The 23,280-nt window shown below is 38.7% G+C and overlaps 1 protein-coding gene across 5 annotated transcripts in view; it reads right to left on the reverse strand.

The window, feature by feature from the left end:
* The window catches only part of Luzp1 (leucine zipper protein 1), an 89,013-nt gene that overhangs the window by 47,277 nt on the left and 18,456 nt on the right, over positions 1-23,280 (reverse strand). Inside the window, exon 2 of one of the 5 annotated variants that reach the window (XM_076933948.1) lies at positions 5,970-6,065. The exons of the other annotated variants lie outside the window; for them this stretch is intronic. The gene's annotated coding sequence lies outside the window, so the exon portion shown is untranslated. The remainder of the gene's footprint in view (positions 1-5,969; positions 6,066-23,280) is intronic. 5 annotated transcript variants of the gene reach the window in all.

Genomic DNA, 23,280 nt, shown 5'->3' on the forward strand with positions numbered 1-23,280 from the left:
AGTACAAAGGACTTCAAGGCACCTAAATCCACATATAGAGCACTACCATATCCTCCAAGGCAACAGAACCAGTTGCTGCACAGGGTATAGCTATATGGCAGCATAAGGAGAAATAGGAGTCAAAATCAAGATCACACTGGGCCCCTTTGGTATTCTGTAGAAACAGTCTTCAATATATGCTTGTTGAAAAAATAAGATTTATTTATTTTATGTGTATGAGTGTTTAGCTGAACATATATGTCTATGTACCATGTACATGTAGTGCCATAGAGGCCAGAGGAGAGCATCTGTTGCCCTAGAACTAGAATTACAGAACAGTTGTAAGAGCCGTATTGGTGTTGAACACTAACCTGGGTCTTCAGCAGGAACACTAAACCAAGTGTTCTTAACCACTGTCCCAGTTTTCCAGCCCTACACATGCCTGTTTTATTTTCTGCTGAGTCTGTACTTTTCAAACTCTCCCTCAATCTGGAACCTGACTAAAGATTGTTCTTGTGCTCAATCTTCTAGGTAACACTAAAAGATAACTTTTTAATTTGAAATGAAAAGTTCTGGATTTATCATGAACAAGGCCACTTTTACTCCTGAGTTATACCTAAAATTCCCTGGCCAATCATAGCAGTGATTCCAGAAGATGGGAAAATAGGTCCCAGAGAAAACATGGGCTTAAAGTTAGACCTAAGTATCCAGAACTTCAACTCTAGTACCTTAGCCACATCAGGTCTCTTCACAAGAATATCATCACTAGCAAATGACTGAGGAAAGAAGACAAAAAAAGTAAATACAGTAAATGGTAAAAGCGAAACGGACTTACTCTTCAGTTTCAAGCAGAAAAACCAGTCTTTCTTTGTGAACTCTCCATAGAAACTAGAACTTCTTTGTGACCCAAAACCAGCTACTTCTTAATTTAATGACATTTTCACTTAAATATCACATCATTTTTACTTAAAAAGCAAATTGTAAATTACCACCCACTGTTATGAGCTCTCCTAATCACTAGGTAAAATCAGAAGCAACCAACTGCAAGGATGGAAAGACATGAAAACTCTTAAACGAATTAATAACAGGGTAAGGAGATTAATTCAGAATAAGAAGACTCTTACATTTTATTTGGGGAGTTTTGTTTGTTTATTTGGATTATTTATTTTGAGACAGGTTTCATTAGTCACCTTGGGTGTCCTGGAACTCTTTATGTAGATAGGTCTGACTGGCCTCAAACTCAGAGATCTGCCTCCTCTGCCTCCTGAGCATTTGGGATTAAAAGTTTACACACAAAGACTTGGGAATACTTTTCTAAAGCATTATCTATATTCCAGTATTTAGATCTTGAAGGAAAATAATTTTTCTTTGACTCCCAGCTTCTTTGGTAGAAGAGAGGTTCATATTCATTCTAAAAAGCCCAACCACAAGAGGAACTGATTGCACAAGACAAGGTATGAAAGTCAGACTTGCTCACAGACCTGACAGAGCCCTAGTGGAGAAGTAGCTTAGCTGTTAGACCTCCCACAACATTAACAGCAGTGCCATTAAAGCTGGGGCAACCACATACTTCCTTCAACAGTGCGCCCACTAGATTGGTGGCCATGGCATTCTCACCCCTAGTTCAACATCTACAAACAGTTTACATTTGCCACTGATGATTTCAATCTCCTCCCTTTAAAAATCAAACTACAGCTGGGCGGTGGTGTTGCGAGCCTTTAATCCCAGCACTTGGGAGGCAGAGGCAGGCGGATTTCTGAGTTCGAGGCCAGCCTGAGTTCCAGGATATCCAGGGCTACACAGAGAAACCCTGTCTTGAAAAACAAAAGAAAAACAAAACAACAACAACAACAAAAAATCAAACTATATATTATACACGCTCTCAGTGCCTTCATTTTGTTCACTCTTTCATTAAGATATTTTTATGCTAGAGACTTAATACTGTGTGAAAACTATAAACTCTGTTTGGAGGGGGTAGAGGGAGTTGGGTTTTTTCAAAATAGGGTCTCACTATGTAGCTTTGGCTGTTTTGAAACATTCTGTAGATCAGACAAGCCTCAAACATGAAGAGATTGACATGCGTATACCTTCCAAGTGCTAGGATTAGAGGTATGTGGCACTACACCTGGTGAAAATTTAATCATAGGTAAATAACTTGAATTTTCAATGAGCAGAAAATTCAGAAGGTATTGAATGTGAGCAAGTTTTTGCTTTGTTTCATTTTTTTGTTACTGTTGTTTCTGTTGTAGAACATAAGTGTGTAGCTGATCTGGCCTTCTCTATTCAGAGGTTTCTCCTTCCCAGGTTTATGGCTAAGGTGAAAATTAAGAATGCTATTAGGAAAGAGGACAAAGGCTTCTTTTTTTTTTTTTCCTGCAGTGGCATCAATATATCTTAGAGTATGCAATAGTTGGAGACTAAAGCTAAGACTTTAAGCTCTGTAAAAGTAAATACAAGATCCACTGTGCATTATACAAGAATGGGTCTTAAATAAGCAGGTACTAGCCTGCACACCTACTAAACTCAGGGTAAAGATGACTTCTATCAACAAGAATAGAGAAAATAAATTTCAGTAAGTAAGTAAGACAGTTACCTTGGTACTTGTTAATATTGCAAACTTCCAGATACTGTCCTCAGATGTCCTTAAGTGGATCTGTGGAGCCAATTAATTTTAATTTGCATTCTGATAGTGGAAAGACTACTTTAATGTTTTTCTAAGTTACATTTATGGGGGAGAGAGCTGTAGCATGGCTTTTATATAAAGGGCAAAGGACAACTTTGTGGGAGTCACATCTCTCCACCATGTACATCTCTCAGGTCATCAGGCTTGGTGGCAAATGCCTTTACCCACTGAACCAACTCATCAATCCAAACCTATTTTATAAACTCTATGTGGTAGCTGGGTGTGGTGGCTCATGACTTAATCCTAACACCTAGAAGGCAGAATGAATTCCAGGACAGCCAGGACTGTTACACAGAAAAACCCTTTCTCATACACTAAACACACACACACACACACACACACACACACACACACTCTCTCTCTCTCTCTCTCTCTCTCTCTCTCTCTCTCTCCCCCCCCCCCCCATCATCTACTAGCCAATAATGTAGTATGTGTCCAAAAGCTGGCACACAGGCTGACTTTCAACAGCACCAGATCTACTCCCTCATTTTAGTACTTGTTTCTTGAGAATAAATACCGGCTGACTGCACTGGCTTAGAGCAGTGGTTTTCAACCTGTGGTCACAACCCCCCCCCCTTGGGGGTTAAAGGACCTTTTTGGTTTTTCAAAGACGGGGTTTCTCTATGTAGCTTTGGCTGTCTTAAAATTCACTCTGTAGACCAGGCTGGTCTTGAACTCAGAGATCTACTTGGCTGTGCCTCCAGAGTACTATAATTAAAGGAGCTATAACACCATCAGAAAACACAGATGTTTACATTTTGATTCATAATAGAAAAATTACAAAGTAGCAACAAAGTATTTTTATGGTTGAGGGTCATCACAACATGAGGAACTGAATTACAGGGTCATAGCATTAGGAAGATTGAAAATCACCAGCCTAAACTAAACATCCTCTCTTTTATCTAGTAAAGTAACTTTTGAAGTCAATTATTCCTATTCCTCATCCCAAGGACCTCCCTTTTGGTAACTAAAATGGATTCTTTTTCTTTTTTTTCTTTTTTTTTTAAGATTTATTTATTTTTATACATTTGAATATACTGACTTCAGACACATCAGAAGAGAGTACGGGATCCCATTACAGATGGTTGTGAGCCACCATGTGGTTGCTGGGAATTGAACTCAGGACCTCTGGAAGAGCAGCCATTGCTCTTAACCTCTGAGCCATCTCTCCAGCCCCTGGATTCTTTTTCTTGAAGGCCATTTATTGGCTTCATCATGGTTCTGTTCATAATCTAATTGAGAAATCTTCTATACAATTCTATTTAAAATAAGATTCTACTTAAAATTAGCATCCCTGCCGGGCGGTGATAACACACACCTTTAATCCCAGCACTTGGGAGGCAGAGGCAGGCAGATTTCTGAGTTCTGAGTTCGAGGCTAGCCTGGTCTACAGAGTGAGTTCCAGGACAGCCAGAGCTACACATAGAAACCTTGTCTCAAAAAAAAAAAAAAAAAAAATAGCATCCCTACTGTGCATGGTGGTACACATTTGTAATCCTAGCACTCAGGATACTGAGTCAGGAGGATAATGTTTGAGATCAGTCTGGGCTGTTAATGATTTGAATCTGGAATATTCTCCCCCACAAATGTGTTCAGTACTGTTTGTCTCAGTTGGTGGCACTATTTTGTGGAGCTATGAATTTTAAGAGGTGAGGCACTAAAATGAGCCTTTGAAGGTGATAATACAGCCTAATCTATGTTTCATAATCAGCCAAGATATGAGATGTCACCTCCTCTCCTGCCATCACAGACAGAAATGTTACTGTGGCCATGTCTTTCTGGCCATGATGTACTGTAGCATCTAAATCATAAGCCAAAATAAACCTTTTCTCCTCTAAGTTGCTTCTGTCAGATATTTTATCATAGTGTCAAGGTAAGTAAAAATGAATTCTAAACTAGCCTGGACTAAATAGCAAGATCCTTCTCAAAATATTAATAATCATAATAATAACAACAAAAAGAATCTTTAACTTGGTGCTTGTTCTTGTTTTATTTTTCTTCGTGGTTCTCAGCACTTCCTAAGACTTAATATTTACCTTCCTCACTAGAATGTAATAAAGGGGCTTCCCTACCACTACTACTGTATTCCTAAGATCCTCAAACAGAACCTGGAATATAATAGATACCCTTTATAAATGATGTTTATAAATACGGGAATACTTCAGAAAGCAAAATATGGTCTTATTGGCCTCACTCAAATGCTAGCTAAACTCTAGGCAGCCACTTTCCTGCTTTTGATGGTGACCACATTCAGCAAAGTAAATCTAGGGACTCTCTTAGAGAGGCACTCTTCCACCTGACTTTCACTACTCTGTGGTAATACAATTTTCTCCCTAGCTGAACTACAACAGAAATTTAAAGATCCAGCCTGTAGCTGTTTTCAAAGGACTTACATGCCACAAGAATGACCTGGCTCCTATGTCACTGTGTATGAGAAGCCAAACACAATGCTGGGAACACCAATGTGAAAGCTGCAAGTTTCAACAACAGCAAGACAACATACCACACAAAGATTGCTACATTCTGTCCTACAATGGGTCAGCCAGACACTTACTGTCCAGACATAACTAACTACATGTCCTATAGAGTTAGGGTTACTATTGCTGTGATGAAACACCATGACCAAAGCAATCTGAGGAAGAAAGGGTTTATTCAGCTAACACTTCCACATTGCTGTTTATCACTGAAGAAAGTCAGGACAGAAACACAAACAGGGCAGGAACTCAAACAGGGCAGGAACCAGAAGGCAAAAGCTGATGAAGGGGCCATGGAGTAGTACTGTTTACTGGCTTGCTCTTCGTAGTATGTTTGGCCTGCTTTCTTATAGAATCCAGGACCACCAGTCCAGGAATGGCACCACCCACAATGGCTGCCTTTCTCCATCAATCACTTTCAAAAAATGCCTTACAGCCAGATCTTACAGAGGCATTTTCTCAATTGAGGTTCCCTCCTTTCAGATAACTCTAGCTGTGTCAAGCTGACATATAACTAGCCAGCATACCATGTATGTGTCAATATTCATCTGTGATCAAAAATACCTTGGATAGCACATACTAAGGTCTTTCTATGGAGAGATTTCTTGGTGATTAAGAGCATGTACTGTTCCATAGTCAAGCTTATAACCAACTAACTCCAGCTCCAAAGGATGATACCCTCTTCTGGTCTCCATGGGTACCTGTATTTACATGCACGTACCCACCCACAAACAGGCAGGCAGGCAAGTATGTATGCATGCACACACACGCACACATATATATACACACACAGACATATATAAAAAATTCTGGCCATGTATAGTGGTGCATACCTTTAATCTCAGCACTCTGGAAGCAGAGGTAGGTAGATTTCTGTGAAATTGAGGCCAACATGGTCTATGTAATGAGTCTGAGTCTACATTGAGACCCTGTCTCAAAAAAAAAAAAAAAAAAAAAAAAAAGTTTGATAATACTCCCCTCATTTTCGAGATCAGATAATCAAACCTCTAAGTTTAACAATTTACAACTAGTAACATAGCTGAGATTTGAGTCCAGATTGGAATTTCTCTTTACCCTACCTTAACTGTCTATTTGTTGGAGCAGTAACACTTACAAAACTGGGTTTGTTTTCACTCTTCTCTAAACACTTATTTTTCTATAAATTATGTGGATACGGTCACTGACATGAAAAAAAAACATCAGTTCTAATTAATACCGCAAAGCACTTTTTCCTACTGATAACACTGTTGAGGCTGTTATCAAGCAATAAAATGGCTTTTTAAAGCCAGAGTTAAGGTAGGAGAAAGAGAAATTATACAGGAGCTGTTAGAATTGTATGTTCCATGTGTGATTATTCTAAATAAAGGCTAAGACTTAAAGTATTATTAAGCCCAACATTCTCATTTCTAGCCTTCAAATATAAAAGACTATGACTCTATCAAAAGTCAAATTATAGTGAGGATACTAAATCTTGCAATACATTTTGACAACTGTGTTCAACATTTCCCCACCCATTCCTAAACCACAAAAACCTAAACTACACAGCACCTAATAATATGAATACTATCCTCAGTAGAAGTTCCTTCCTAAGGATACATAACTTAAAAAATCCTTCCCATTCATTTTTAGAATGTGTTTCTATACCTATGTATAAATCACATGACAGAAGTGACATAATCCAATTAGAGTTGGATTTATCTGTAGGGGTGGGATGTATACATATATGAAGGCTATACTGTTTCTTACTCAAAGATCCTTGTGTTTACACCACAATTTTAGTAACTTCAGCTACAACCCAAACTTAAAACTGTAGAACGATAATTTCTTTATAATGCTATTAATAAGACAACATGAATATAATATTTAGTAAAGATATGCTGAAAGAAAAAGGTGAAAAGTAATGAGACGAGAGGCTCTTCAGATTTCAGCAAGTTAAAGGCTTTTTTTTTAATTAGTCTGCTGATTTGGTTTTATTTGGTTTTCTTTGAAACAGCATCTCCCTATTTAACCCAAGTTAGCTTCCTCCTGCCCCAGCCTCTTAAGTGCTAAAATTGCAGGCATAAGGCTAAAAGTAAACAGTTTCTTAAAATCAAGCCAATTCACACAGGTGTGGTGGTGCATTTATCTGCACTCCAGGTACTTGGAAGCTGAAGCAAGAGGATCTTGAAGTCAAGACCACTTAAACATCACCAACATCAGGCTATATCAATGGAATGAATCCTTCAGCTGTTTTATGGAATATAACTTGGATTCCTCCATGTCTTCCCACAACATAAAGTAACTCTACTGAGTTTGGTTATTACCTTCTCCTACCTTGAGACCTAGCCCACCATTCCTAATATTTCCTATGGTGTCTATCACCTTGTAATTCAAGTCACAAGTCAAACGTCATTTCCTCAGAAATGCCTTATCTGATGATCCTGGCTAAAGCTGCACTCCTAACATGTCGCACCAACTGGGAATCTATATCCAAAATTATACCACTACTATGTTAGGGTTTGGGAGGGTTGTTTACTTTGTTTGTTTATCTGTTTGAGACAGGGTTTCTGTGTAGCTCTGGCGGTCCTGAAACTTAGAGGTTTGACTGCCTCTGCTAAATGAGGGCTTAAAGGAATCTGCCACTACTGCCTGGACTACTAATACATCTTTTTTTTTTTTTAAACTTTCTTTCCCAAATAATTTGTAAACTCTACAAAGATAAAGACTTTGTTAGTGTTGTTTATCACTGTATCCAATGCCCAGAATACTGTACTGCATATAAAAGATAGTCAATAAATATTAACCATCCAAAGACTGTATTTGCCTACAGAGTGGCCTACAGAGTGAGTTCCAGGGTAGCCAGGGCTTCAAGGAAAAACCCTGTCTTAAAAAGAAAGAAAAAGAAAACCTTTAAAAACATGTTTTAGTTTTAATAACATTCAATAGAAATAAATTTTAACAAAAATAACTTTTCCAAAAACAAAATAAAATCTGATGAAAAGAGTAAAATGGGCCTCGCTTCAGTTCTAGGCCCTTCTTGGTGTTTGCGGTAGCTCTCTAAAACCTATTTTTATATGCTATCATTTTAACCTGGTGTTCTGTTTGAAGTAGATAAAGAAATATCCTACTTTACAAAGTATGTATACTTTAAGGTATTTTAATAACCTTTTAAAATAATTAAGAGATATTTTTCTTTGCTCTTGTACCAGAATTTGACAGGTAGAAGGTTTTAAAGGTTAACTGTAATGGAGATTCTTAAACCTAATAACGGACTTTTAAAATTCTGTTATATAAAATTCTTTGACCAATTTTTCACTTTGAATGAATCTTTTACCTCTGTAAATACCCATATTTGTCTTTTAAAATGCTGTTTCACTAAGGTATCAAAACAGAACTTTCACAGTGTATTCCATTGTCAGTATCAAAAACCACTGTTAATACTGTCACTGTCATTTAAAAACAAGTCTTAAAGTTGGATATGCTACCAAACTCCCAGAAATAAAAGTCACCTTTATTCTAATTTTTCCTTGGAAGCTCAAATTGTATCCTTGAAAATAAATATCATCAGTTTCCTTTATAGTGACAAGCTACATTTCATTTACTTTCAAAATGATGCTAGCCAAAGGCTTAAGTCTGAACTTAGTTTAACTATCAATCATCCTTTCAAATGAAACTAGTACTACCTGAAAAGAAAATGTTATTTTAACTTGTAATTCAAACAACTGCAGCAATGTTTTCCTTGATGTTGTATTAATTGAACATAGGCAGAAGGGCTTCACATGAACTTCCCAATCAAATAAAATACAACAATATGTACTCAAGGATCAATACATCAATAAAAATGTTGTTTTTAGTGCTTCATCAAGGACGTTTGAAAGTGAAACTAGTATTCTTGCTTTACAACGTGTCATGAGCATAATTCTCACCAATGCAATTAAATGCTGCTTTCTTGATGTGTGCTAAAGCATAAGCAACATTATTGACTATCAGCTTTTGTAACACTAGTACAAATACTAATGTATTGACATTAATAAAATAGTGTTGATTCTCCTTTATAGAACCTTAAGAATTCCACAAATCAATGAGAACTACTAATGTGTATGAAAGACTTATGAACATTTATAATACGATTTATCCAACTGCTTCACTTTAGAAAACTTCAAAATGATTGATTGGAGGCCATATTAATATATAATTGTGGTAAGTCTGAGGCCAGCCTGAGTAAGCTAAATAGGAAGATTTTGCCAGAAAGCAAGCAAGCAAGCTAACTAGCTAGCTAAATATCATTAGTAAATAAGTAAATGCAAATCAAAACCATTTTACCTCCGCTAGTGTGGCTATTAAAAAAAGAAAAGATTCATTACAGCAATATGGGAAAAAATGGAAATCCATGTACTATTAGAAGTGTAAAATAAAAATGACACAAACACCAGGCAGGTTGGCAGCAGGGCCTCAAAATATTAAGCAGAGTGACCATATGACCTGCATCTCTCTATTCTAGGATGGAAAGTTCCTAATAGACAAGAAGTAAAAACAACCCAAATGAGCAAAAAACAAAACTGAAATTTTCATCAGGCACTCTTATCATCTCAGAACCCAGGAAAGAGAGATGGGAGATTACAAATTTGAGGTTGGCATAATTTACATAGTTCTAGGCCAATCAGTGCTATACTATATAGCAAGATTCTGTCCAAAAAAAGAGGGAGTGGGAACAGCTCTAAAAAGAAGTACTAATACATACTATAATATGAAAGAAATCTTTTAAAACACTATAGTAGTATCAAGTTTAGTGGCCCACCCTTGTAAACCCAGTACTAGAAGATAAAAGGAAGGAGAATCAGGAGTTCAAGATCATCCTCAGCTACAAATCAGGCTTTAAGACCAGCGTGGGCTACATAAAACCCTATCACAAACCAACTAAAAATTAAAACCACCCCAAAATTAGAAGAAAACAGTACACCTAGTAAAAGAGGTCAGCCACTATCAAGCCTGAGTTGACCAGAAGGAAAGAAAGCAAACACTTATATGAAATGTCCTATCTAGGCAAATCCACAGAGACAGAAAGTGATTTATATAGTTCAACAGTGAGACACAGAATGGAGAGTGACTGCTAGTGGGCATGTGATTCCTTTTTGAGGTGATAGAAATGTTCTGAAATTAAACAGTAGTGATGGTTGCACAACTCTGAGAATATATTTTCAAAGACCACTGCAACAAGGCCTGCTTTAGCTGCTGAGAAGGCTTAGGACAGGAAGAATCCAAGTTCAAGTCCTATAGGGACTATAGAGTAGTTTGGGGTCAAACAAGATCGTATCACAGGAAGAAGAAAGGGGGAATATAGCTCAATGATAGAGCACTTGCCTAGCATAAGGCTCTGGATTTGATCCCTGGCACAAGAGGACTGGAGGAGTGAAAAACAGAAAAAAAGAAAGGTGAGTTGTTGGGGGGGGGGTGCAAATAAGGGAAAAGCTGGGCACTGTAGCACATACCTTCAAACCTAACATTCAGGAAGCAGAGGCAGTAGGTAGATCTTTGAGTTTTATGCCAGCCTGGTCTATAGAGCAAGATCAGGACAGCTAGAGTCACATAGTGAGATCCTATATCAAAGGGGAGTGGGGGGAAAGCCAGGCATAGTGACATGGGTTGCACACACCTTCAATCCCAGTACTTACAAAGCTGAAGCAGGAGGATCCTTGAGTTCCAAGACGGCTAGGACTACACAGAAAGACACTGTCTGCAAAATAAAGAGGATGAGGGGGGAAAAAAGGAAGAAAGAGAAGGAATGAAAGCAGGCTACTCCACCTCGATGAGAGCTGGCCCGAAGAGCCTGAGAGTGGGAGAGCATGCCTAGCATTTTGCCTGAGCAGCACAGTAGAGCTGACACTGGTGATAGGGAGTGCAGGTGAGCCAGCCTCAGGGTGGTGTGAGTAAGAGAGAAGATACTCTCCTCCCAACCCCAACTTTGCCCCTCACTGCCTATGACAAGCAGGTGAACTGGCCCCAAGGTCATGAGATCAGGAGAGCTGGCCCTATCACTTATGGGTTACAAAATTCAAGAAAGTGGCCTTGCACCCCACCTGTACAGAACAGTAGATTTGGCCCTGGTGGGGAAGGTGTGGGTGAGCCAGCTCAAGGACATGAAAACAGGAGAGCTGACCCTGCCCCAAGCCAGCTTAGGCACTGGGTGAGCTAGGCAGGCAGTGCTGGAGAGCTCACCCTGGTGGCGCAGGCACAAGAAGACTAGTGGACTGATCAACTCAGCTACCTCCCAGGCCCATCCAAACATCTATCTCATTTATGAACTGTTGGAGCACATGAAAGGCTGGTCCTGCAGATTCAATTTTGCAGGATCTCTATGACACAGGACAACAGGATATCAGAGAGGAGAGTCTGTGAGGATATGATATTGATAGCCTAGCAGAGTCAAAGGCCTCAAAACATACCAATGATTAATTAATTAATTAATTAATTGCAATTAATGTTTGCAAGCAAAGATGCATGGACAAAAGGGTATACTGTGTGACACACTCTGACACACTTCCACAACAAGATGGTTTGGGGGTTTTTTGTTTTGTTTTGCTTTTGTTTTAATTCTATCTTTCTTTTCTTCTGGTAGGGAGGTTGCAAGGATATGAAGGGACAGGGAGATGAGTGGGATTAGGATGCACTAGGTGAAATCCACAAAGAATCGATAAAAAGCTTTAAAATAAAAAGGCAGGCTAAGTTAGTCATCAGGAGCAAGCCAGTAAGCAGCACTCCTCCATGGTCTTCGAATCAGCTCCTGCCTCCAGGTTCCTGCCCAGTATGAGTTCATGCCTTGACTTCATTCAGTGGACTGTGATTTAAAATGGGGGTGAAAGGCTCCTCTTCAAGTTGCTTTTGGTCATGGTGTTTCATCAAAGCAACAGAAACTCTGAACAAGAAATTTTGTTTCTTAAAAAAATTACTACTATATACTATTTCTATTATATCAGCTGGGCAAAAGTGCTGAGCATTTTTTTTTACTCTAAAAGTATGTTGTAGTGAGCCGGGCAGTGGTGGCGCACGCCTTTAATCCCAGCACTAGGGAGGCAGAGGCAGATGGATCTCTGAGTTCTAGGCCAGCCAGGGCTACACATCGTCTTGGGGGAAAATGCCACACTGGATAAAAACCCATGTGCCAAGCAATCTACTTGTCTATCCTCATTTAATTTTATATTACACCTGAAATAAATACAAGTATACCAATTTTAACATGGAATTCAACATCAGAAAAATTATTAAAAATTAATGACAGCTCACACGACTATACATGATTTCTGCTGGAGATCATAAACTCATTATCATATTTAATTCTGCCAACAACCATAACAACTAGTTATAGATAGGATTCTGATTTACAGGTCAGAAAACATAGGTTCAAGAAAGCTAAAATTTCCCTTAGAACTTGGCATTAAAAAGCAAAACTAAAGCTCTGTCTTCCACTAAATATATTTCACCTGCCCTCAATTATTATCACACTAATCCAATGTGCTTTCATTCTTACACACCCTAAATGGCTAGTGAATGATAGAGGAGTAGCCCCTCACAGAGACTACTTATAAACACATACATCTCCTGAAGACACTGTACAGGACACAAGAGAAGGCTCCAGCTGGACAAACCCTAGAACTCTCTTCAGGCTTTCAAGGGCATCTGAGAAGGACCAAGCAGAAGGGGGGGGGGGGGGGGGGGGACAGAAGTGGACAAAGGGAGATAGAAGAGAGGGGGGAAGGATAGGGAGAAAGAGAGACAGGATAGGAAGAAAGAGAGACAAGGAAGAGGAAAAGAGGGGGTGGTTAGAAGTACTTGGATCCTATAGTTCCAAGGGCTAAAAAAAAAAATTGATAAAACATAAAGAGTAGAATTAAATTCAAGCCGTTCTAGAGTTAAAGCTAAGAACCACACAACAGCATTCTAGTGGTAGGTAGCCACTCATTTTATCCTTTTCTCCAGGTAAGCTATTTTCCCAGTTCCCAGAAAATTGAATATCCTTCAAATGCTCCTTTGCAGCTCACTAGAATAGGACATGGAAATGGCACAGCAACATCCTCCCCACACCTCCTAAGAAAGTAGGAAAAATAATCAAACAGCTGGAATAGCTAGGAATGATCTTCCCTTTCATTCAAATTAGCACAAATTTAAACCGGGGACATAGCTCTGTTGGTAGAATGCTGACCCAGCATGCATGAAGCCCTTGGTTCCATTCTCTACAGTACATAAACTGAGTATAGAGGCACACACTGTACCTAAGAAGTAGAAGGATCAGAAGATCAAGGTCATCTTCTACCAGCTTGAAGTGGAGGGGGCAGTCACAGATTACTCTTGATTACACAAGAGAGCTACCTACTACAGAACTCATTCCAAACCTCCCCAACCAACATTCAGAGCTTAAGAATCGTTTAAATTTTAGTCCTTTTCATTTTGTTCTTCTGTGCTTTCGTGGATTTTTTTTTTATTATTTATTATTTTTTTTGCAAAATAGAACTAAATAGATTCTAGACCCTATCTCTTTCAGAATGCTAAAGTACTCTGAAAGCTAAAAAGCATAATGTAATAACTCTAATATTTACTCTTTACTGCATGACATTCTAAACCTTTGCATAAACATGTTAATTCCTCACACTAAGCCTATGAGAAAGATACTGCTGTCCTCCTTTTTCCAGTAAATAAACTAAGATCCAGAGAAATAAAATTCTTTTACCAAGTTTACACAAACATTACTTGGCAAAGCTGGAAGTCAAACCCAACCCATGGGGTTTGGATATGCTACTAAATTAATATACATATGATGTAAATCATGTTAGAATATTATGGCACAAGAAATTTGAACTAAATAACCTAATTAAACATCCAACCAATATTTGAAATCTATGCTTTATTTTCTAAGCTTGGTCTGTAGCCCAGGCTGGTCTAGAATCTGAAATGGTATCCAGACTGGCTTCAAACTCACTCTTCCTGTATCAGCTTCCCATGTATTATTTTACAAGGATGAGCCACCATGCCTAGCTGAATTCTACTTTATTCCCAACTACCTTATACCAGTTTTTCTTTTTTTTTTTTTTTTTTCCCCATTCTACAATTAAAGACAGACGGATAAATTACATAGATCAGTGACTCTGGAGTCACAGAAAGCCAGACAAACAGTATGTCATTTAGTAACAGCATGTTCAAATTACTTGACTATACTTCAGTGTCCTCATATATAAAATAAGGATAATACCTAAGCCACAGAGAATTTAAGAACTAAGTTCATTACAAACTCAGTACAGCTGGGCGGTGATGGTGCACGCCTTTAATCCCAGCACTTGGGAGGCAGAGGCAGGCAGATTTCTGAGTTCGAGGCCAGCCTGGTCTACAGAGTGAGTCTCCAGGACAGCTAGGGCTATACAGAGAAACCCTGTCTCGAAAAAACAAAAAAAACAAAAAACAAAAAAAAACACTTCAGCACAGTGGCTAACACATGGTAAGTGCTTAGCAAATCCCTCCAATAATTGTTTTACTCTTGGTCATCTTACCCATTTGCCAAGTTAACAAGACTAAAAACTTTTGCTCAAAAGGAATCTAGTCATCCTGAGTAGGCATATATGCACACTGGATTTCAAATATTAGAATCTCCATTCCATGGTACTATTTTCAATTGTTTGTCTGTTTGTTTTGATCAGTTTTGGGGATGGAACCCAGACCTTCATGAAGGTTACACAAATATCACTGAGCTACACATCATCCCCTTAAAAATTGATCACCTGTCTATATGCTAAAAACTCTAGTTATACAGTTTCCCTCGTGACATTTCAATACATACCATACTACTGCTGCTATGTGTGTCTTCCACTCATAACTTTTAATATCTTTTCTACTTTTCATAGATTTTGCTTACATGAGTGTTTATCATGAATATCTGTATATCATGTATATGCCTAGTACTTGAAGAGGCCAGAAGAGGGTGTTAGATCCCCAGCAATTGGATTTATAAACAGTTATGAGCTGTCATATGGATGCTGGGAACTGAACCTGGATCTTCTGCAAGAGCAATAAGTGCTCTCAACCACTAAGCCATCTGTTCAACTCCTTTCTTGTATTTCTTACATGTAACAATACTAGTGCAAACTCATCTCTTAGAACAGTGGTTCTCAGAGCTCACAACTACCAGTAACTCCAGTTCTAGTCAATCTAATACACTCTTCTGGCTTACATTGGCACCAGAAACACACGAGTTACACAGACATACATGCAGCCAAAACATTCATATAAATAAAGATAGATGGATAGATGGATGGATAGATAGACAGATCTAGAAGAGTTGTTCTCAATCTGTGGGTCTTAACTCCTTTGGAGGTCATATATCAGATATCCTGAATATTAGATATTTATATTATAATTCATAACACTATCAAAATTACAGTTATGAAGTAGCAACAAAATAATTTTATGGTTGGAGGTCACAACATGAGGAACTGTGTAATAAAAGGGTTGAAGCATTAGAAAGGTTGAGAACCATTGTCTTAGAACAAACTATCAGTTTTTAATTTTTCAATATATTTTTAGGAGACCTGGGGACCCAATTCAGAGCCTAATTAATATACGCTAGGGAAGGTTTTAACCAAAGACTTCATAGCCCCAGCCACATGCTTGCACTTCTGATTTGATTGGTAAAGTAACATTCCAAGTCACTGTACTCAGCTCAACAAAACATACCCAAGTAAAGTGAGAATTATCTTCTCAGAAACCATTTACTCACCAGGCATGGTGAGCACGCCTTTGATCCCAGTACTGAGAAAGCAGAGGCAGGTGTGTCTCTGTAAATTCTGGCCCAGCCTGACTGACCTACAGGGCAAGTTACAGGCCAGTCAGGGCTACACAGTCAGATTCCCATCTCAAAAAAAAAAAAAAAAGGAAAGAAAAACATCGTTTTTAAGAGCTTATTTGTACCTTCTCTTAGAACATGTGCTTAATTTTATGATATCAGAAACAAAAGTTATATACAAAAATAAAAATCATATGCCAGACTGTCACTTAATTTGTGGGAACAATGCTTAGCAAATGGAATGATACAATCATTAACTGCATAGAATGAATATTTGGAGTTCTAGAGGACAGTTCTAGAGGACAGCAAAGGACTAGAAAGACAGAACGTCCCCTTCCCATCCCAGAAGTTTCAGAGTATTCAACTACCAAAACCAAAACAATCATCTAGAAAAGGGCTCAGTTTCCATGATGAATGAAAAGATGGAATGAGTGTTGAAGGAAAGATTTAAGATCCTAGGAACTGAGGCTGGAAAAATGGCTCCACAGTTAAAAGCACCAACTCCTCTTCCAAAAGACCCGAGTTTAATTCCCAACATTCACACCATGTGGTTCACAGCCACCCATAACTCCTGTTCCAGTGGAGTCTTACTCTTCTGCCTTCTCTGCACACCTGTACTCACACACACCTACACATCACACATACACACAAAATACAGTAATAATGAAGTGTAAAGACATGGAGCTCAGCTCTTCAATACTAAGGCAATTTTGATAAACAGAATTTGTAATTTTCAATGGTAAAAATAAAGACAGTGAAGTAAAAGAACTGTGTGACTACAGAGTACAGCTTAAATGGAGAAATATACAACAGGTTCTGGACACCACAGACATTACATCTTCAGCACAATTACACAGCACAATGTTTTCCAGGGTATCTTCAAAAACCAGTTTCCCAGAAACTGAACTCTAAAACATCCTTTAATTTCATTTGCTAAAAATAGGAATTTGCTGAACTATCAACAGTTTGTTTATGTCCATTTGTTTGAACTAGACATTTGGTTTTTTATCAAGATTTGTTCAAAGTCCTACAAAAAGACAGAAGAGACACCACCCAAAAGATAATTAAAAGCCATATGACTAGAATTAGACTTACAGATCATACTTAATTTTGTAAGCCCCCCCCCTTTTATAAACATATAGTAGTGGTTCTCAACCTTCCTAATGCTGAGACCCCTGAATACAGTTCCTCATGTTGTGGTGACCACCCCCAACCATAAAATTATTTCATTGCTACTTCATAACTGTAATTTTGCTAGTGTTATGAATTGTAATATAAATATCTGATATGCAGATAGTCTTATATGACCCTAAAAGGATCACAAATCACAGGTTGAGAACTACGGACACACAGGATGAAAAAGCGCAGATAATATTAGTATCTGAATAACATGTCACCAACTTGAAATACTGTCTAATCTGTTATCTCAACCGACCCGCTCTTTATTCCTATTTGCACATGTCTAATCCAAAGCTAGTAAAAAAGAATATGGGCTTTGAAACTGAGCAATCTAAAAGCCTAACTAATGATTTCTCCAGGGACACTTCCTAAACCTCTACCAGCTTCACTTTCCTCATCTGTACTACAGGAACAATGGTGTTGAGTTCATGAGGCAGTTTTAAAATTCAAGTCTTAAACATTCTGAGTAGCTAGTATACAGTAGGTTCTAAAGAAATGGTAGATATTTAACATACTGCAGTGGCAAAAGGGAAGAATGCTTTAGTAAATATCATAAGCTAAGCAGTCAAGCTGAACCCAACTTACTGCTACACTGATGTTTATACTCATCGGACAAATTCTGTGAAAAGAAGAGAGAGAGAGACTAACCCACTCAGGTCTAGAGAGATGGCTCAGCAATTAACAGTGCTTGCTGCTCTTCCAGAGGACCTGAGTTTGATTCCTAGCACCTACACGAAAGCTCATAACAGTCTATATAACTTCAGTACCAGAGGATCCAACACCCTCTTTTGGCCTCCATGGGCAAGGGGCATGTACATGGACACAGACATACATGCAGGCAAAACATCCATATACATAAAAGAAATATAATTTAAACCTAAAAAATTTCTAAAATAAAAAGTACATCCCCAAAATTACTATTTGACAACCTAACAAGATGACATTGATTAAGGTATTTCCATAACTAAACATATAGTATTTAGAAATTTGAAATGCAGGCTGGAAAGATGGCTCAGTGGTTAAGAGCATTGACTGCTCTTCTAGAGGTCCTGAGTTCAATTCCCAGCAACCACATGGTGGCTCACAACCATCTGTAATGGGATCTGATGCCCTCTTCTGGTGTGTCTGAAGAGAGCAATGGTGTACTCATACATTAAATAAATAAACAAATATTTTTTTAAAAAAAAAAAGAAATTTGAAATGAACTTTAAAAAAAACCAAGTATCAGCGAGCATACGGTGGCACACGGCTTCGGCTCCGGCCGCCAAAGGGCAAACTGCGCACGACTCTCCGAGTTCAAATCCCTTGTTCCCATATGACTCTCAGCAAGTCTCATGGGGGAAAAAAAAAGTATCTCTAAAATAAACAAAGCTACCCAGACTTGGTATCCATAGTCCTTTTGTAATATTAACTAATTGTGAGGCTGAGACAGAAAGATCCACAAGTTCGAGGCCTTGCCCAGCTACAGAGAGATATCAACTTAGCAAGACAGCATTTCAAAATATAAACATGACTTAAATATGGTGAGTCATTCCTACAATCCCAGCACTCGGAAAGCTAAAGCAGGAGGACTGAAAAACTGAACTGAAAAAAATAAAAATAAATTTAATGGGCCAGCCAGATGGCTTAACAGGTAAAGGCATTTATGATCTGAGTCCAATGCATAAAATCTACATAGTGGAAGGAAAAGAACCAATTCCTATAAGTTATCCTCTGGCCAAGCGAACAGGGCTGGAGAAAGAACTCAGCTGTTAAGAGCACATACTGCTCTTACAGAGACCCGAGTTTTAGGTCTTAGCACCTACATCACTACCACCCCTAACTCCAGCTCCAGGGACCCAGTGTCTTCTTCTGATCCCCAAGGATATGCACATTCATGTGCATATACTGACACACAAATAAACACACATATAATTTTTAAAGAAAATAGATCTCTTTTTAAGCTGAGGATATAGCTCAGTGGTAAGAGTACTTACCTAGCATTTGTGAGCCCTAGGTTCAATCTCTAAAATCACAAATAATAACAAAATAAACAAATATAAACAAAACCTTTTATTTCCAGATTAACCCCAGGGCAATTTTAAATAACCTAAATATTTTTAAGTGGAGTTAAGGGGGGTGGGGTGGGGACAGCACAAGAAACCAAGTGTTGTGGCTCTACCTACAATACCAGCCATGAGGAAAGGGAGGGAGAAAGATCAGGGACACATAGTGAGAACCCTTAACAATGAAACAATAACTTTAGTTAAGTAATGTTGGGGGGAGGGGGGGTCTGATGCTTTGATTTAATTGGGAATCTGTGTTTACTGGTTTACTGATGCTGAAGGTCCTTGCCCTCAATTGGTTTTTGATCTATCAATAAAGTTGCCAGTAGCCAGTGGCTGATCTCAATGGCAGGACACTGAGAGTTGCAGGGTAGGATACAGAAAGAATCGGGGGCTAGGGGAGAGGAGAAGGGGATGTGGTAGCCAACATCTGTGTGAGATTTCCAACTGGGCCTGGGGTAGCAGGGGAAAGTTTAGGAGTACCCAGTCATTGAGTTAGCTAAGGCATTTTAAGAATAACTGGGGTGTGTGTGTGTGTGTATGTGTATGTGTGTGTGTGTGTGTGTGTGTGTGTGTGTTGTGTATGTGTGTGTTTTCTAGTCTCCCATCCAAGAGAGCTCACAGGTGAGTGCAGGCCTGCGACCAGTCAGGAACACAAAGCAGGCTGCCAAAATTACCCACAACAAAGTAATAATCACAAATAATTCTCAGTTTCACCAACCTCCAATTTTTATTTTATCCATTTTTATTTATTTTTTTAAAGATTTATTTATTTTATGTATATGAATGCACTGTAGGTGTCTGAAGACACCTTCAGACACCAGAAGAGGGCATCAAATCCTATTATAGATGGTTGTGAGCCACCATGTGGTTGCTGGGAATTGAACTCAGGACCTCTAGCAGAATAGTCAGTGCTCCTAATCTCTGAGCCATCTTTCCAGCCCTTATCCATTTTTATTTATGTCATTTTGTCCTATCTCTACCCTCAATAAAACTTCTCCAACACATCCCTCTGTTTATGTGCATGTCCTCAAGCATAAGCACACGCACGCACATGTCCATGAGCAAGTAGTGATGCACAGAGACCAGAGGTACATGTTGGGTGTCCTGCTCTATCACTCTGCCTTCATTTCTTCACATTCTGTCTCTCACTGAACCTGGAGCTTGCTGGTTTTCTGCTAAGCTTTGTGCCTTCTGCTATGTTGTGGGGTTGCAGGTGTCAGAGGTCACATTTAATTCTTTTTGTCACATGGGTACTCATTCAGGTCCTCTTATCTACTGAGCCCTTTAATATATTCCTTTTTTTATTTTTCCATTCAACTCCTAAGTTAATGCCTCAGTAGTATTCACGATTAAAATTTTTAATATAATTATTAAAAATGTAAGTACATCATTTACCTATCCACCTCCCTAATTCTGCCCACAACCCCCTACTCATATGTTGCTCTCTTACAATTTCTTTAAACCAAAAACCAACAACAACAAAAAAGCTTTAACTGGAACTGAGCATGGTAGAATGTGCTTGTAATCCCAGCACTTACGAGGCTAAAGCAAAAATATTGCTGCAAGTCTGAGGCCAGCCTATGCTACACTGCAAACGGCAGGCCACCAAGGACTAAACAGTAAAACTCTGTCAGAGAGAGAGAGAGAGAGAGAGAGAGAGAGAGAGGAACTGAAGAGATGTCTTAGAAGTTAAGACCACTGGCTGCTCCTCCAGAGGACCTAGATTTGCTTCCCAGCATCTACATGATGGCTCACAACTATCTGTCACTCTAATTCCAGGGTATCCTATGCCCTCTTCTTACCACAAAGCACATAAGAGATGCACACACACACCCTACAAGATGGCTCAGTGGTTAAGGGCACTGGTTGCTCCTCCAAAAGATCCAAGTTCAATTCCCAACACCCACATGGCAGCTCACATGTATCTGTAACTCCAGTTCCAGGGGATCCAACAGACACATATAGGCAAAACACCAATGCATATGAAATAAAAATAATTTTTTAAAAAAGAGATACACAGCCAGACATACATGCAAGCAAAGCACTCATACACATAAAATACAACAGTAAGATTTGTTTTAAAAGAAAATTAAAAAAAAACTCCTTTCTAATCCTCAACTTCATTAATAACAGTCTACATTTCCAAATACATCATGTCACTACCTAATTTATAAACTTTCAATGGCTCCCAAAAGTTGACAAGATCAGTGTAAATTACTCAGTGTGACTACTAATGGTTGTTAATCTTCATCTCACCTCCTTCACAGCCCATACTGTATCATACAGGTCTTCTCAGGCTCATCAAGCACACAAGTGTGTCCCAATCCCGTATCTTGATCTGCATTGCCCTAATCTGGAAAATCATTCTCTTCCTTCCTGGCAATTCAAATCCAGCAAAACTTGGTCTAACATGAAGTTAGAAGACTTCATGGAAGTCCTCAGACTAAGTTTAGACTCATTTCCAGACAAACCAGCAGCATGACAAATTCACTGTAATTACTCTACTCAATGGCACTTCCAAAGGATACTAATGTACATTTTCCACAAAGGGAATTTTGTAGTACTTAAACCTGTTTTCCTCCAAGATACCTTTCTCTTGTCTGCTTTTAAGGCTCCATCTTTTGTAGTGGTATTTGATGTTTCTCATCTTCATGTCCTTATTTGAAAAAATAAGCTCTTGAAATGAGGATGGTTTTTGAACCAGTAGTCTATATCCCTTATTTCAGCTCATTACAGTTAAGGAACTGTTTCAAAAAGTAAACACTATCTCCCCAATTAGAATTGTAAGAGCTGTATATGACACTCGTTTTGTTGTTTGTCCTGCATTAACTACTCTGAGGTTGAACACAAAACCAGTACTATAAACAAAATCAATATATATAAATCCTTGCTTTTAAAATCTGATGTGACACTAGCCAAAATGGTATGTAAAGTCAGTTCAGTGTTCTTATCTTCTCTTCCCCTGAACACAAACTGCACATTCCTAGATTATTCCTGTTACCTCACATGATCACTAACTGCACTCCATTAACTTTTACTTACTTATGACCTGAAATTTTATTTTCTTTAGCATTTCCTCAGTCTCTCTCTGATCCTTTACTTGCCTCACTATCTTCCTATTTTTTTCATCATACTTCTTTTTACTTTTTCTTTCTTCATTGGAGACTAAACCTCAGCTATGATATGCAAACACTCCACACCCCAGCACCATATTGTGTGTGTGTCTACTACTGCTGTGATGAAACACCATGACCAAAAGCAGCAACTTAAAGAGGAAAAGGTTTATTTCACTTACATACCCTGAATCACAGTCCACAGAGAAAACTAAGATAGGAATTTAAACTTGGCAGGAACCTAGAGGCATGAACAATGGAGGGATGCTGCTTACTGGCTTGCTGCTTACTCACTTGCTGCTTACTGGCTTGTTCAGCCTGCTTTTTACAGAAACCAGGACCACCAGCTCCGACGGCCACACTTGAAATGGGCTGGGCCCTCCCATATCAAATCCTAAGAAAACACCCTTCAGACTTACCCTACAGCCCAGTCTTATGGAGAAATCTCTCAATTAAGGTTTCCTCCTCTGAGCTAACTATCACTTGTGTCAAATTGGCATAAAAATAGCCTGAACAGTGTGTATGCATGTGTTACTGAGAAACCTAACTAAGCATGGGCCTCCAGCATGTTAAGCAAGCACTCTACTACTGAGCTACACCCAATCCCTCTTAAAATTTTTATGCTTACTGTCAAATTGATTTAGAATCTAACGTCAAAAGTGTTAGTTAACATAATCATCAGACAAGTTCCTACAAAAAAGACATTGATAATGTCTAATCTTATCAAAGTACATTAAGAATATCTCATGTACAACTGTGGCAGAAAGCACAAAAATTAAGTATTCCTGCAAGGCCTGGTGGCACCCACCTGTGTAATCACAGGAGGGAGGGAGGGAGGGAGGGAGGGACAGTGAAGTACGGGGGAGATGCCTCAGTGGATCTAAGCTCTTGTCATTCGAGCCTGACAACCTGAGTTCAAAACCTCAGAAACCTCATAAAGCCAGATGTTGTCACAGGTGCTTCTTTAACCCTGATGCACCCTAACGGGGAAATAGAAGGT

The sequence above is a fragment of the Arvicanthis niloticus genome, chromosome 5 (genome assembly GCF_011762505.2).
Source record: "Arvicanthis niloticus isolate mArvNil1 chromosome 5, mArvNil1.pat.X, whole genome shotgun sequence".
NCBI classification, from domain to species: Eukaryota; Metazoa; Chordata; class Mammalia; order Rodentia; family Muridae; genus Arvicanthis; species Arvicanthis niloticus.